This window comes from Cricetulus griseus, chromosome 2 (genome assembly GCF_003668045.3).
Source record: "Cricetulus griseus strain 17A/GY chromosome 2, alternate assembly CriGri-PICRH-1.0, whole genome shotgun sequence".
Taxonomy (NCBI): domain Eukaryota; kingdom Metazoa; phylum Chordata; class Mammalia; order Rodentia; family Cricetidae; genus Cricetulus; species Cricetulus griseus.
In genome coordinates, this window is record NC_048595.1 from 179,190,420 (window position 1) to 179,207,643 (window position 17,224).

The window sequence follows — 17,224 nt, forward strand, 5'->3', positions numbered from 1 at the left end:
GGACATTGGTCTGGAAAATTCATAGTTCTGGTTCTGGGCCTGTGTGGTAGTTGGACTTGTCACCTGCTAGCTTTCCCTCATCATCACTACCTGGGCTAGCTCTCTAGCCTTACCTTGGCTAGCTCACCAGTGCAGCCTACAACAAAAAGCAGAGCAAGTCCTTGTGCTCTTGAACCTTCAGATCTGGGTCCCCCTCACTCATATGCCAGGGCCAGCTCTACTCTTTTGCCCATACAGGGTGCAGGGCCCACTCTCCTGTGTGCTGTAGCAGGTGCAGAGCAGGGCTAGTTCCCTTACTCTAGTGACCTTGAAGCCAGTTCTGTCTCACAGGTAGAAGGGGCAGAGAGGGGAGGGTATCTGTTGCTCTCATGCCCTCAAGGCTGGCACGTTTGAGTACCTGACAACAACATCAGCTCTAGTGTACTTCCCAAGTGAGATGGATACCTATGCTGAGGGGTGGGACCATCTCTCCTGAGTGCAGGAGGTATGGGGTAAGCTTTCCCATGAGGTGTAGGACCAGTTTTCCTGCTGCAGGATCATTCATCCCAGGGCCAGTGAAGCATGGGGTGGGCTCAGAACAGCATGTTTACAATGACTCTAGTTTTTAGCAGGTTGCTTTTGAGAATTTAAGTACTGAGTTCTACTGAGTAAAAAATACTCATTTTAGGCCAATAATGTTGATTTGCTATAGATATGATTTGGCACATTTATTTCTTTTTAAGGGTTCTCTATTTGAAGCTCTTGTGCTATTCAATTAAAAAATCCCAGACTAGTTTATAACTTTGTAAGCACAGGTGTTATTCTGATGACAGCCTCTCCAGACTCATGCCTTTGAGATGTAATGAATTTTATTTGAAGCACCAAAACACAACACACACATACTTCAATCAATACATGCATCAACACTTGATAGCATTTGATAGAATTCATTAAAAACTTTCCCTTTTGAAAATTCTGACATGCTCTGTAATCTTGCAAGGTGAGTAAAATGATAGTGCCTTCAATTCCTGATTCATACAGTTAAAGTTGAGGACGTTTTGATAGACCCTTTAAAGACAAGAGAAGGGTATAATTCAGATGTGCATAAATTAATACATATGATTTACCTTGCTCAATATCATTGATTTCCACTAAGTAACAGATACAAATCTGTGCTCATTATGATGTATTCTATTCAGTATGACTCTGTCTCCTTCAGTATATAAAACACTCATTTTTAAAAATGTTTCCTTGACATCGCCAAGGTTTGCATAGCACTCTGATTGATGGAAGAAGGAAAATGTTCCTCATATGGGCTGTCATTGAATTTTGGGTTGGGATGTAGCAGTTTGGTACCCATTTTAATGACAGCATCTCTGGGCTGCTACCCATTTTAATGACAGCATCTCTGGGACTCAATAAATATTCTATCTTCCACCTCACTGCTTTCCTCTCCAATTCTTCAGTCTTTTAGAAGGTAAGTTGTTCTTAACTCTCAGCTCTCTGCTAAGTATCTCATCTTCTGTCTCTCAAATGTTCGTATCTGAGTATCTGTCATGCACATGGAGGTGTGGGGGATGGCCAGTGCCATCCTTGCCTAAGTGACTATTGTTGTGTCTCCTGCACTACACTCAGCACAAAGGGTGCAGAGCATCTCTGAGGCATTCTCTGGCTGTAACTTCAAATGGGAAAGGAGTGTATTCTCTTATTACCTCCTACTGCCCCATTCTTTCTTCTTTCATATTTGCTCCAGAGTGGTGGAAACATCAGGTTCTATCTCAATGATTCAGGGAGGGTTGTCCCAAATTAATGTCCTTTGGACTCCTCCTTAAAGCACTTTTTACACAGAAGGACTTTGTTCCCCTTTATTTTCCTGTGGATAAAGCCATCTGAAAGTGCTTCACTCAGTTGCCCTCTAGAATTTGATTCTTGAATCCCATTGCTGAAGAAACCTCATACTTAAATCATAAAATAATCATAGAAGTGATACCTACCTGCAAATCCCATTCCTACTGGCTAGCTTTCATACTGCTAGAAATTGCTATGAACTACCAGTAGAGAAAAAGTAATCATCAGTCATCCAACTATGAATACTGCAGGCTACAAAATACTGGCTTGGCCAGACATGACCATTGATGCAATAGTGGCACAAATATCAAGGGTGCAACCAGTTACTTTCTTATTGGACTTAATGCCTACTTCACAGGTTGAAACAGACCTGACAATGATATTGGGATCAAGAACCTGTGATTAGACATGCCATAGGCTCCAGGGGAGAACCTACTACTATTACTCTGCTGAATGCACATAATTAGGCCGACACCTAATGACTTACCATTACATATACAGATTAGTATATTTCTCAGTCTTCATTAGAGAAGTCTCTTTTTTCAGCAACTTCTGATTAACACAGAGACCCACAAATGATAATGGTTTAGAGAGTAAGATACCATGGAATGCTCAGCCCTAAATTGGACACCCATGTCACAATCTTTTCTCCCAAGACTCAGGAATCATTGCAGAAGAGAGATGGAAAGAGTGTAAGAGCTAGAGGTTGTGGATAACTACAGAGAAACATTTATTTTCTCCAGATACAGCAAGGAAGTTGTATACATGAATTCACAGCAATTAAGACCACATTCATTCACAAGACCTGGCAAGTTCAAGCCAGACAAAATCCCAACATGGAGCAGGATAGGTGGGTATAAATCCCACCCTTAGCTATTGGCAGTTGATAGCTGCTGAGAGAGATAAATTTGGTTTGCTTTAAGGATATGAGCCCTGGTTGATAGACCATCTTCTACTGAAGGTAATACATCCAAGAATATATGGGCAACAAGAACTGTATTTAATGGATGGTTGGGGAAGGGGTAAAACTATGAGGAATTGGGAGAGATGGTAAATATGATCAAAATGCATTGTAAAAATTTTCAGATGAAGAACTAATAAATAAAAAATAAAAAAATCAAATTCATGAAGCCAGGAAGTATCTGAATGGAGATGTGGAGTTATGGTTGAGTGGAGATAGAGTCTGGAAGGGATGGTGAGTTCTAGAAATTAATGATGATGGTGGTGATTGCACAATGATATGACCTGCCTAATACCACTGAGCCATGAATGTAAGAATGGTTAAAATATGGTTAAAACTTCCTATGTTATGCATGCTTGATTACCAATAAAAATTCAAAATAGTAACAAAGCCTTATTTCTGTATGTGCACGTAAGCTGGGAATAGATAGCAATCTATCACATATTAGTTTGGTTCTGCAATACAAAATGAAGAAATTTTGAAAACATATTCCTCCTAGAAATATTTAGCTCCCAAGGCTGTCATCTAGCTGTGAAGTCAGGAAAAATTTAGTTTGGGGCTGAAAGTTGAATAATGACTTATTTGTTCCAGAAAATAGCCAACAACACCCTGGAGTCACAAACATTACTCATTTAATGGATGAGGAATCATAGGAAGGGGATTTATGATGAATGAAAGTATGCTGTTTTAATATTTTAAAAAGTATTATTACTTTTGCAATGTTATTACAACGGGGTATCTTAAAATCTTAAAATAGACTCTTATTCACATATCCTCTGATAAATAGCTCAAATAAAGTGGAATTCTTGAGGCTCTAAGACTTAACTTTATGGGTAATACAGCATATAAATTTTATGACTAAGAGATGTAAAATTAATTCCATTTCCACTAATAATCTTAGCTTTATTGTTGCTGAAATTCTGATACAAATTCACTCAGATTCAACCTTTGAAAACTTAAGGAACAACATTTTTTTGTGAATCCTAACCCACAATGATGGCTCTAGCTTAGGGTATATAGGAGGTTTAACCAACAAACATGTTTTTATAATTTCACTCTCTTCTCCCCAATAAACATATTTGCATTGGTACCTTTTTGTGTCCATTTGTTCAAGAAATGGGTAAATTTTAACCAGTTTTACAGTGGGAGCTCTACTATTTACCTAAGACTGCCTTGCTGCTCTTGCATGCTTCAAAGCTGTTGTGTGGATGGAGACAGGTAACACTCAGAGAGCCTTGCTTGGGTGAATGCTTATAGTCTAGAGAGACTGTGGAGGTTAGACAAGGAGTGCATATTTATCCAGGACTTCTTTTCTGCCAAATGCATTTAGAGAAGGTAGGGAAATGTCCTTATGTTTAAAGGACATTTAAACATATGTCCTTTCGACCTGGAAATAGGGAATAGACATGGAATAGGATGAGGGGGATATTACTATGTGAGGATTTATTGTGAAGCATTTGACATAGTTATCTAAGTAAAGCTTCTTACATCAGTCTCCAAACCATTTAAATTTTCTGTTGTTTTTTAGGCAAAATTATCTTTATTTTTTTCCATTCATTTATTTAGCTCATAAATAAAGTCATGCACAATTATGATACACAATACAGTATGTTCACAACATCATGGCTAAATTAAACCAATGAACATGTTATATCACACATATTCATCATTTTTGTTTTGATACACTTAAAGTATACTATCTCACAACTTTTAGAATATAGCATATTGTTATCAACCATATTTATCATGCTCTCAGTAGACCTCAAGACTTCACAGAGTCCATGCCTCTTGTCCAACTGCAGTTTTATATCCTTAAACCAATCATTTCCCCATTGTTAAAAGACCCACATTGAAGCCTAATAGCCACAATTCTGCTCTCTGCTCCCATAAGTTCATCATTTCTAGGTTACACATAAAATTGAAATTGTGTGACATTTGTCTTCCAGTGTGTCACTTATTTTTTTATTTTGGCAAGCATATAACTTTACTACTTACTAAAGGTGAAATCAAATTTGCATGCACAGGTGAGCACTCATTGAAACAACTTGGATTCATCACATATTTGAGTTTCAATTAGCATATATATATACATATATATATATACATAGAGAGAGAGAGAGAGAGAGAGAGAGAGAGAGAGAGAGCAATAATGGCAGTATGTTATGCATCAATAGCAGCAACAGTTTTTCCAGGTTCTGCAGTCATTTGAACAAAATTGTAGAGATATCCAGCACACTCCATTTCAAAAAAAGCAAAAAAACAAAACAACCACCACCACCAACAACAACAAAAAAGTAAAAAACAAAAAATCCCAGAAAGCAGAGCAGTTCTGTTACTCTTGTGGTACTTGGCACCATTTTTTTTTAAATTAGCCTCTCAGTCATCATCTGGGAGGAAACCATTCTGAGCAACATCATTAAAAACAGCTCTGATAAAGCATGGTCACTACTATGTATCATAAAGCAGGTCCACATATGAGTGAGTACATATCATGTTTGTCTTTTTGTGATTGGGTTACCTCGCTCAGAATGGTTTCTTCAAGTTCCATCCATTTTCCTGCAAATTTCAAGATTCCATTGTTTTTTTTCTGCTGAGTAGTACTCCATTGTGTAAATACCACAATTTCTCTATCCATTCTTTGGTTGAGGGTCATCCAGACTGCTTCCAGTTTCTGGCTATTACAAATAATGCTGCTATGAACATGGTTGAACATATGTCCTTGTTATATGAATGTGCTTCTTTTGGAGTGGAATTGCTGGATCTTTGGTAGACTCATTCCCATTTTCTTGAGGAGTCGCCATACTGATTTCCACAGTGGCTGTACAAGTTGGCACTCCCACCAGCAGTGGAGGAGTGTTCCTCTTTCTCCACATCCTCTCCAGCATAAACTGTCATTGGTATTTTTGATTTTAGCCATTCTGACAGGAGTAAGATGGTATCTCAGAGTTGTTTTGATTTGCATTTCCCTGATGACTAAGGATGTTGAACACTTTCTCATGTGTCTTTCAGCCATTTTAGATTCCTCTATTGAGAATTGTCTATTTAGTTCTGTACCCCATTTTTTAATTGGATTGTTTGGTGTTTTCGAGAATAGCTTCTTGAGTTCTTTGTATATTTTGGAAATCAGCCCTCTGTCAGATGTGGGGTTGGTGAATATCTTTTCACAGTCTGTGGGCTGCCGTTTTGTCTTGCTGACTATGTCCTTTGCCTTACAGAAGCTTCTCAGTTTCAGGAGGTCCCATTTTTAATTGTTGATCTCAGTGTATGTGCTACTGGTGTTATGTTCAGGAAGCAGTCTCCCGTACCAACTAATTCAAGGGTATTTCCTACTTTATCTTCTAGTAGGCTCAGTGTGGCTGGGTTTATGTTGAGGTCTTTGATCCATTTTGACTTAAGTTTTGTGCAGGGCAAAAGGCTTGGGTCTATCTGTAGTCTTCAACATGTTTGCATCCAGTTATGCCAGCACCGTTTGTTGAAGATGTTTTCTTTGTTCCAGCGTATATATTTGGATTGTTTGTCAAAAATCAGGTGTTCATAGGTGTGTCGGTTAATATCAGGGTTTTCAATTCTATTCCATTGGTCTACCTGTCTATTTTGTGCCAATACCAAGCTGGACTATAGCTCTGTAATAGAGCTTAAAGTTAGGGATGGTGATGCCTCCAGAAGTCCGGCTCTTGGGTATTAAGACATTTTGCCAATACTACACTGGCAGTGACAGAGATTGAATATGAACTCATATCTATGTGGTTCGAAATCTAAGGCTTTCTATGTAGCATCAAATGAAGGTAAAATTTCATTTGCATTCTTTCACCTTGATTCATTTAGGTTTTTTCTTCTTGAGGCATTAGTTATGAGGAGACATAAAAATTATTTACTTATGGAAGACATATGGAACATGTAAGAGTAAAACCATAATACCCATAATAAAGCTTCAGAGACCTGCCCCTAATGGATAGTAACTAAATCATAGAGGCTCTAACATGACTGCAAAGATTGTTTTTAGTCTGAGTTATCATGATCCATCTGACAGATTTTGATAATTGTCAAGGTATCTTGCATACTTATCGAAGTCACAATTATTATGTTGGGGCATTGCCCAGAAAACACATATTTTTTAAATGTATGAGCAGATGATTTCCTCTACACTACAATGTTCTTTTCAATATTAATAGTTTAAAATAATATCTTAAGCCCATTAATTTAAAAAACAATGAGCAAACTGTTAATTCAGTAATGGTACATTACCGTACACTTTTGTAAATTAGAGTCATTTGACCCTTTTCTTTTCCTCTTCTGTCAGGGATGTAAAGTTAAGATTTAAATGTTTTTCCTCATCGTTTCATTTTTAACTTGGAAATGATGTGGTATGGTAGTTAAGCTTCACACCTGTGGAGGACAGAAGCAAAAGTGGGTAGAGAAAGAAAATGAGATGAGTATGGTGAGAAGAGCTTCCATCAGCCTTACTAAGGACCAACCCTTTATAGTTGAGCAGCTTTGTCAGACACATCCTAAGCCCCTTCATTAAAAAGAGAAAAAAATTCCCAGAAAAAATAAAGCAATTTTTCTTTGCCATTGAGAAAGACTGTCAGATTTCTTAGCTGCACTTGAAGTTTGGCTGTTTCTGCTCTGCTCATTAGCCTAGCAGATTTGTCTTGTGTGAATGTCTACGACTGGGGTGGCATCTGGAAAAGGAGAATTAAACCACAGGTTTATAACCTTACTTTGCATCTTCTAGGTCATAACTTAGCTGTATTTACACCTGTCTCCAACAAATAAACACTCAAGCAGCCATAATGGCAATAAACCAGATGGAACCAATGAATTATGTTCTCAAAGGACTCTGTCAAGAGAGAGAAGCAGAAGAAATATCTTATTTTAATATGTAGCAGTCATGTGTAGAGGTTGGATTTTGCTGAGTCCTTATTTGCCTTCACTAGCTTAATGCTCATAACAGAGAGGGAGGGGGGAGGAATAGAAGGAGAGAGGGGGAGGGGTTATGGGGAGGAAGAAAGAGACGTGATGGGATAACATAAGGGAATGACAGAAATCTACTTATGCAGAGTGTTTCTTCTGCTAGATAAATTTCTAGTCCCCATGGCTTGGTTCCTCTGATCTTTTCACTAAAAACATCCAGATAAAATAGCACAATTTCTGCTAAGCACAGTCATTTAACTTATCCACATTGTTTCTATGCCTACAGTAGAATTATTGAGATACACAGCCATGGTTTCCTTAGGATCAGTGTTGGAAAGCTAGCCCCCACCTTACAGAAAATAGCAGGTGTCCTTCCCGTTTCCTGTGAGGACTTACTATTCACTCTTCCATCTCCCATCATCTTCACACTTGTACCCCAATAGATGTCTTTCCTTTCTACAGGAATAAGGAACATGTCTTAGTCAACATTCTCCTTTTCACATAGAAATTCTGTAGATTTTTGTTTTGTTTCTGTGAACAAATCACAAGGAACTGTTCTTCATGGTCAGCAATACAAATGTAATACAAGGTTTATTGACTTTTTATCATTATTGAGGATCAAGACATCATCCACTGCATCTAGATATTTTATTTCAGAGATTACTTTTATTATAGCCACACGTAACACAATTCATCACATCAAGGGACAAGATATTTTAAAAATAGTATTGAACTACTCTCCTCTATTTAAGTCAGTGGTTCTCAACTTGTGGGTTGTGACCCCTGGGGGTTAAATAATCCTTTCACAGGGTTGCCTATCAGCTATCCTGCATATCAGGTGTTAACATTATGTTTCATAACAGTAACAAAATTACAGTTATGAAGGAACAGCAAACATAATTTTATGGTTGGGGGGACCACAATATGAGGAACAATTTTAAGAGTTTGAAGCATTAGGAAGACTGAGAACCACTGATCTAAATGGTCTTACAGTCAAAAGCTTGGGGTTAGTTGTAAAATTATAGAAAAACTGTGTAATTCAATGGAACCCTTTATTGAGAAAGAGGAAGAAGGAGACACAGTGAGCAGGAGGAAAAGAAAGAAGAGCACAAGGAACAAATAAACGTATTGACGTAATTGGAATATTAGGGCATTCTGTTTTATTGCACCGGCTGAACTGAGGTATTTAAGATCACACTAGGAGCTTAGTCAAGTTTAACCCAGCTTCAGCATAAGAGTGAAACTCAGAGTTCTCAGGTCCTGGTATGCCACACGTTAGTGCAGGGGATGAGATAAGAAAATGCTTCAGATAAGAAAATGCTTTCCTGCCCTTGGAGGAAAGAATCAAATATGGTTTCATCCGTTCCTTTGGAGAAGTTCTGAGAAAGGATTTGTGGTAAGTTTGTAGCAAGTCCAAACAGACCCATGAAGGGAAGAACTTGTAACTTGTGTTTTTTAAACACACACACACACACACACACACACACACACACACACACACTTACAATAACCAATTGAAAACACTTTTGAGGATTCCAACCTTGACCCATTGACTCTGAATCTGTGTGACAAATCCAGTGGATTGTCTTCCTGCATTATTTCCTTGGTTCTGTGTGTGGCATTGTTCTAGAGAACAGTAGAAGTTTGAACACTTCATGCTTAATTCAGCCCTAACCAGGCTGTGGGCAACAGACTGTCTTGTTCAGTCTTGTGAAACATCCCATTCATTTCACATGACCAACTCAAGTGTTACAATCTGATGGTCATGGAGAAGGCTTCTAAACGCAGGGAGGGACCTTATACTACTCCCATGTACATACTTCACATCTCAGACAGTGTCCTGCACACAGATAGATACACACCTGGAAGTTCCCAGTCTTAACATTCAATTCCAAGGAATTTTAGTCTTATATTTAACTTTAGTCTTTCTCTGTTACTTTTAGAAAAGAGAAACCACGAGCGAGTAAACCTCAAGTTAGAATCACTGCTGAGGTCTAGAAACTTCACTGTTGTCATTTTAAGCACCCTCAACAACCACAGACCTCACTAGGAAGTTACAGTCTAAGATGATGCTGTAGTAAGATGTGTTAAGATGGAATTATAACTGACTGAGATGACTATGGTCATATTCTCCAGGTCACATGTTGTTCCCATGATTTATAGATGCTTTTACTGCTAAAATATCCCGTGAGTCTGCTGAGCCACCGCATTAAATCTGATCTTTCATTGAGAAAGAAAGAAAAAAGGTCTTATACAAACAAGGCAGAGAATGATTAAAAGGGCACGAGAGCAGAGACAAGGAATCATGTTTTCCTTCCAACAACCAGAGGATTTGTAGATGTTTAACATGAACTACTGAGATGTGCATGGGCTAATGTCCCCAGCAGAATTATTCTCTGCAGTGCAGGCATGCCTCATTAGCTTTGGCAGCACTCTGCACTCTACATTCAGGAGAGGCTGGTATGTGAGAAAAGACGATATAGAGGGGTGCTTTAAAAGTTCTGCCTTGGAGACTGGCTCAATGGACAAATGTGCAAAGGCCAGAGTTTGGAAACTCAGCATCTGTGTCCCCCTGTAATGATAGCACTCAGGAAGTAAAAAGATGAGAGTCCAACCGAAATATAGATAGTCAGATCAAGTGAGAGACACTGCCTTAATGTATTTGGTGGAGAGGGATTAAGGAAGAGATGCAACATCCATCTCTGGCCTCTGTGCGAGCATACATGCATGCATTCTTCTCCACACAGGAAAACATTAATATACACATGCACGGAGAACATACACATACACATGATAAAAGAAAATTCCTTGTGGTACCAATGCTTTCCAGGAAGTAAATACCATTCCTGGCAAGGAACCATTTATTTTTGCTGAAAAGGGGGGAAATAGAAACCTTAACTATTTGAATTCTGTAATTAATTAAAAACAAGTGACATTCATTTTTCTCATTTTCTGTGACATGTGATTGAGTCATTCTGAAATATATCTGAATCATGACATTGTTTCACCAATGGCTTTAAATGTATGCAACTTGTCTCATGGCTGTTATACACAGCAGGATTACTTGCACAACATTCTCATCTTATCACACGTTCATTAGAAAATGTTACAGCTTAAAAGCTATTTTTTTGGGGGGGGATGGATACCAAATTTCTTTATTTGAAGGAATGATACAGATTAAAGAACTTCAGTGAACGTTTTGGAGCAACATACAGAAAAAGCTAAGGCAGCCCTTACCTGCATGTGCTGTCTTGGTGACCAGTGACATCATTACACTGTCTTGGGAAAGTCAGCTTAGCTCTCATCACCTTGTCCCAGGGTATTCTTGCAAAGATATATTCCCCCATGCCTGATTCGGGGTCTCACATCTTTCTCAAGTTGGTTACATGGTGGTTCAGTAACCTGGATTTTACCTGCTCGGTCAAGTAGTGATTCTCAATGCAGTCACATAAGTGGGGTTGGTTTTTGTCAGTAGCCAGTTTGTACAGTTCCAACAGTGACTGATTCGCACACTCTTTTGTCAAGGACAGCACATTCAGCTTGCCCTCCCAGTCATCACGGTCTAGTTTCTTGACAATCCTGCAGGCAGGTTTGGGTACTTCCTTAGTGTTGCAGCTTCACAGCTTCGTTAGTTTCTCAGCGTGCTCGCTCTCCTCATGAGACTGGTGGAAAAGTATTTAGGAAAAGTTCTTTAGAGCCACACCATCCTGGTCGAAGTATCAATGTAGACAGATAGACACAAGAGACATTTGGCTCCAGGTTCATCTGGCATTTAATGGCAGTCCTGGCGGCAGCTCTGGCACACTTGTTAGGGAATCACTATGGTCACTGCCCATGAGGTGGGGCGAGACTCTGTGGCGATTTTGGAGCAGTGGCTAGGGAGTGCGTGTGGGCGTGTGAGGTATCTGAGGTCTCTGGTTTGCATCATCTAGTTGGGGTTGGCTGGCTTGAGTGCCTGGTTCTGTTCAAGAACTGTTGAACCACAGCGACTCTGGGCCAAGAACCTCAGGCCTTAAAAATGTTTTAGAGTGGCACATAATATTGGTACAAAATTATGAGTTATAATGTGATGTTTTGATTCATGTATGCAACATCTAATTCTGAAGCATATTACATAACAAGTTTTTTTTTTATAACATTTGTGGCAAGTAGCCAAGAAAATACACAAAACCCACTAATTGATGGCAGTTTGTGTAAAGAATATGACAGAAAATATAAAGTATCTTTCAAATGCATGTGGGTTTATATTTCATTAATAAAACAAAATTATTGACCATAACTTTAATAATCAAGTATTTTGGTGCTCAGTGTACATTCAAGTGATAACTATTCTACTTCTACTGTAGGTGGAAACTTGAAGATCAATGTTCTCATTAATAGGATTTTCACATGCTGGGTTTTTCGAACCATTAGGGAAGGGCAGGATTGTAAAGAACACAGCATGCTTGCTGCCATCCCCACCTCCCACATTCACAACAGCTGCTGATGCTTTTTCTGGTCTCAGCATCCTTAGGAGGCCTTTATCAGTTCATTAGTGATAGCAACAAAACCCTTACATTTTCATCTCAGTTCAGGGTTTCATTCTGTCTTAACCAGTATGTGAGATCCAAAGGCCATGCAGCAAAATTTATAAAAATTTCATGCATTCTCCTTAGAATTTCGGAAACTACTTGGCAGACCTTATATTTCAGGGAAATGAGTCTTAGATAGTTTTACTTTGCATTCTAACTTAAAAGCCTGTGTTTAATTGTCACTCAATGCAGGTAATTAAATGACAATGAATTTATCTTTTTCAACAATTATTGTAGATTAGTTAGTATGTTGACCTGAACTGAATATTTTTATTTGCCAGAAACTTACATCTAAAAATTTTCAGCATTTTTTTTCTCAGACAACTATTCTAGGGAGCAGTAAGAACTTTGACAAAATCCAACAGCCATTCATGATAAAAGTCCTGGAGAAGTTAGGGATACAATTACATGCTGGCATGTCAATAGCCAGCATCAATTTAAATGAAGAGAAACTCAAGGCAATTCCACTAAAATCAGGAACAAGGCAAGGTTGTCCATTTTCCATACTTAGTCAAGACAGTACTAGAAGTCTTCACTAGAACAATAAGATAAATGAATGAGATCAATGGAACACAAATAGGATGGAAAAGAGTCAAAATGCCTTTATTTGCAAGTGATGTAATAGTATAAATAAGTGACCTTAAACACTCCACCAGGAAAATCATACAGCTGACAAAAACTTTCAGAAAAGTAGCAGGTTACCAAAGTAACACACAAAAACCAGTAGCCTTCCTATATGCAAATGACAAATGGACTGTAATGGAAATAACATCTTTCTGGATGTAACCTCAAACAATATAAAATATTTTTGGGTAACTCAACTGAGCAAATGAAAGGCTTGTATGATAAGAACTTTAAGACAGAAATCAAGGAAACTCAAGAAAGAAACTGAAGAAGATATTAGAAGATGGAAAGTTCTCCAATGATCATGAATTAATATAGTAAAAATGGCTATTCTATCAAATGCAACTTATAGATTCAATGAATTATCAATTAAAATTCCAATACAATTATTAACAGAACTTGAAAGGACAATTTTTAGCTTCATATGGAAACACATAAAACTCAGGATGCCTGAAACACTCTTGAGTGAAAAACAAGCTCTTTTACTGCCATCCTAATCTCAAACTGTATTATAGAGTTGTAGTAACAAAAGCAGCATGGTTTTGCCACAAAACAGATACAATGATCATTGGGATCAAATTGAAAACCCAGACATAAGTCCACAAACATATTGAAGCTTGCTTTTTGACAAAGAATTTAGAAACACACACTGGGAAAATGATATTACCTTGAACAAATGGTGCTGGTCAAACTGGGCAGCTGTCTATAGAAGAATCCAAATGTGTCTATACTTATCACGTAGTATAAAATTCAAGTTCAAGTGAATCAAAAACTTCAACATAAAATCAGATAAACTGAACCTGATAGAAGACAAAGTGGAGAATCGTCTTGAACTCACTGCCATAGGGATAGGCTTTCTCAACAGAACACAGCACAGGCACTGAGATAGATCAACAGTTAACAAATATAACCTTATGAACTGAAAAGCTTCTGCATGGCAAGGACACCATCATTTGGACAAAGCATCAGCCTAAAGAATGGAAAAATGTTTTCACCAAATAGATATCCAATACAGGGCTGAAATTCAAAATATATAAAGAAAGAACTAAAAAAAAGTGGACATCCAGAAAACAAATAACCCAATTAAAAATGGTGTATAGATCTAAATGAAGTATTCTCAAAAGAGGAAACTCAGATAACTGAGAAGCACTTACAGAAATATTCAACATTCTTATCAAGGAAATGAAATTCAAAACTACTTTGAAATTTCATCTTATCCCTGTCAGAATAGCCAAGCTCAATAAAATAAATGAAAGCTCCTAATGATGAGTATGTGGAATAAGGGAATCACTCACTCACTTTTTGGAGAATGCAAATTTGTATAGCTACTATAGAAGTCAGTGTGGCAGTTCCACAGGAAGCTGGGAATATGGCTAGGATACAGCCATATTACTGGAGTACATAGCTAAAGGATGACTCTTCCTACTATGAAAAGACTTATGTAACCATGTTCATTGATGCTCTATGTGTTGATATTTTGTTTATGATATAAACATACGCTTGCCTGAAGATCAGAGTGCAAAGCTAGAGACACTGACTAGACATAGAGGACAGGCAGTGAGGTACACACCTTAACATCAGCATTTGGGAGACAGAGGCAGACAGATCTCAGTTCAAGGCTACCCTGAGCTCAACAAAATTGATCTAGTCTAAAAGAGAAACAGAGCTCACAAAAGGTGACCTCAGCACTTGAGATCCCACACCTTTAATCCCAGGACTAAAGAGAAATATAAGGCAGGAAGTGAGGACATTCTGAGGCTTGGTAGAGAGCAGTGCAATCAGGAAATGCAATCTGAGATTCAGTGGATTGCCCCTTCAGTCTAAACATTAGTAGAGGTGAGAAGTCTCTAGTGGCTGGCCACTCTGCTTCTCTGATCTTCAACTTTAACCCCAGTATCTGTCTCAGTATTATTTGTTATTAATACAAACTAGAATTAGTGCTGTAGATCTATTCATAATAGCCAGAAATTGGAAACATCTTAAATGTCTGTCAACAGATTGATGATAAATTAAATGTGGTATAATTACACAATGGAATATTAATCTTTTGGGGGGTTTTCAAGACAGGGTTTCTCTGTGTAGCTTTGGAGCCTATTCTGGCACTTGCTCTGGAGACTAGGCTGGCCTCGAACTCACCGCGATCCGCCTGCCTCTGCTTCCCGAGTGCTGGGATTCAAGGCGTGCACCACCAATGCCCGGCTTGGAATATTAATCTTTTAAAATGGAAATCATGAAATTCGCACATAAATAGGTGGGCCTAGAGAAAAGAAATCATCCTGAGTGAGGTAACCCAAACCTAGAAGGACAAATATAGTATATATTCACTTATATGTTGAAGTTAGCAGTTAGATCACTGATATGCAAGCTACAATGCATAGAACCACTGAAGTTAGGTAAAGAGTAAGTGACTAGTAGGGGAAGACCGATCTCCTTGGAAAGGTGAAACAGAACAGTTATGGATGGTCAACGGGAGGTTCTGGAATAGGGGATCAAAAGGGAAAGGTGAGGGGAGAGAGGAATAGGGAATTCCTCCCCTTTTGAGAAGACACAGCTAAAACTAAGGGACATTTTGGGGGTCTTATGGAAACTGATTACATCAGAAGCTTCCTAAAATATATACATTTATGAAGCCTATCTAAATGAAATTGCCAAATAATGTGGTAGAAATGGTCCCAACTGGCCATCTCTCATTACCAAATGAAGCTTCCAATATAGGAATGGATTATATCTAATTGAATTGTTGGCAAAAGAGGTCCTGTGAGAAACCCTAAGCAACCCAGGCTGTTGCCAATGCTCTTAGTTGTTTTCCACAAATTTATTTTAAGTCCCACTTGCTGAAAATAGTACCTAAACAACTCACTGAACACAAAAAAGTTAAGCTGGTGCCTACACAGAGCCTTCACCCCTATGAACAATTAGTTCAATGTTCTACGTTCTGCATGCTGCCAGAAAAGAAATGTAAACATGAAGCCAGCTACAAACCCTATGATCTACAATGGTGACCTGCCTGCAAGGTATGCTGATGTAATATAATAGTGGCTCAAAGCTTGTGGAAGGAACCAACAAACACCTGATTTGACAAAAAGTCCACTCCATGAGATGTAACCCACACTTGACATTGCTTGAGTGACCAAGATCCTGAGACTAAATATCCCAGGAAGCTCGGGTAAAACCAAACACTACTATTCTACTAAAATAACATACCAATGAAGTGACTCCTAATGACATTTTTACATTATTCATAGATCAGTGTCTAGTTTAGCTATCATCAGAGAAGCTTTCTCCTGTAGCATAGCCATATGCTACCCATAGCCAACCAGTGTGCAGAAAGTGAGAGACCTTGGAAAACTCAGCCCTAAATGGTATGTCTCCATCAAATCCATCCCCTCAGGACTCAGGGAACCCTGCAAGAGAGGAGGCAAAAAGTGTGGAAGACCCAGAGGAGATAGAGGGCACCAAAGAAACAATGTTTTCTAAACCAACATGACTCACACACATATGAACTCAAAGAGACTGAGGCAGTAGGGATAGGGCCTGCATGGGTCTGTGAACAGATGGGGTCTCAGAGCTGAAAGGAAAAGTAGACACATGCCTCCATATCTAATCCAGAAGTTAACTGTGGTTGATAACCCCTTATAAATGAAAAATGGGTTTTCTTTAAGTGAGTCTTACAAGAGTGAAAAACAAACCACTGTTAGTGGTACGATGCATGTCCCATATTTGATGGCCAACAGAAAACAAATTCTCTGGTATCTTAGAAGGCTCTCATAATGTTCCAGAGATTTTTTCAAGCCTGACAGATCTTTTGTGTTCATATTATAGCTTCTAGTTTTGTGTTTTGGTTGGATTCTTGTGTGTGCAAACGTGTGTCTCTGCATCTCTATGTGTTTCTTTTGCTTTTTCTGTGGCTCTTTTTCTTGTTTGTTTGTTTTACCCTTATCTGACTCATTTGTTTTACTTTGTTCTATCTTATTTATTTCTTAGATTTATTTATTATTTGTTAATATTATTTTATTATTATTCCTGCTTGTTTTCTAATGAGACAGAAAGGGTGTGGATCTGAATGATATGGTAGGTGGGGAGCAATTAGGTAGATTTGAGGTAGAGGAAACCATAATCAGAATATATTGCATTTAAAAATCTATTTGTGATAAAAGAAAAAGAATCCTATTTTTTATTGTTGAAGAAATTGTGATCTTAAAAGATTAAATGGATTAGTCATCAATCTCATTATCAGGAGAGGGCATTTAAGGTAGCCTCTTCTCTGTTGTTTAGATTGTTAGTTGGTGTCATTTTGTAGCTCTCTAGACATTTCCCTAGTGCTTGA

The 17,224-nt window shown here is 38.2% G+C and overlaps 1 long non-coding RNA gene across 6 annotated transcripts in view; it reads right to left on the bottom strand.

Moving 5' to 3' along the window:
- Positions 1-927: 927 nt before the first annotated feature.
- The window catches only part of LOC103162488, a 43,858-nt gene continuing 27,561 nt past the window's right edge, over positions 928-17,224 (bottom strand). Inside the window, exons 1-5 of one of the 6 annotated variants that reach the window (XR_004768332.1) lie at positions 13,565-13,718; positions 10,940-11,364; positions 8,099-8,158; positions 7,034-7,174; positions 928-1,047 (exon numbers count right to left, since the gene is read on the bottom strand). This is a non-coding gene — a long non-coding RNA (uncharacterized LOC103162488). Of the gene's footprint in view, positions 1,048-6,331; positions 7,175-8,098; positions 8,255-10,939; positions 11,365-13,564; positions 13,721-15,033; positions 15,111-17,224 lie in introns of those variants that run through there. The other 5 variants (XR_004768330.1, XR_004768333.1, XR_003482340.2 and 2 more) reach the window with 5 other exon arrangements.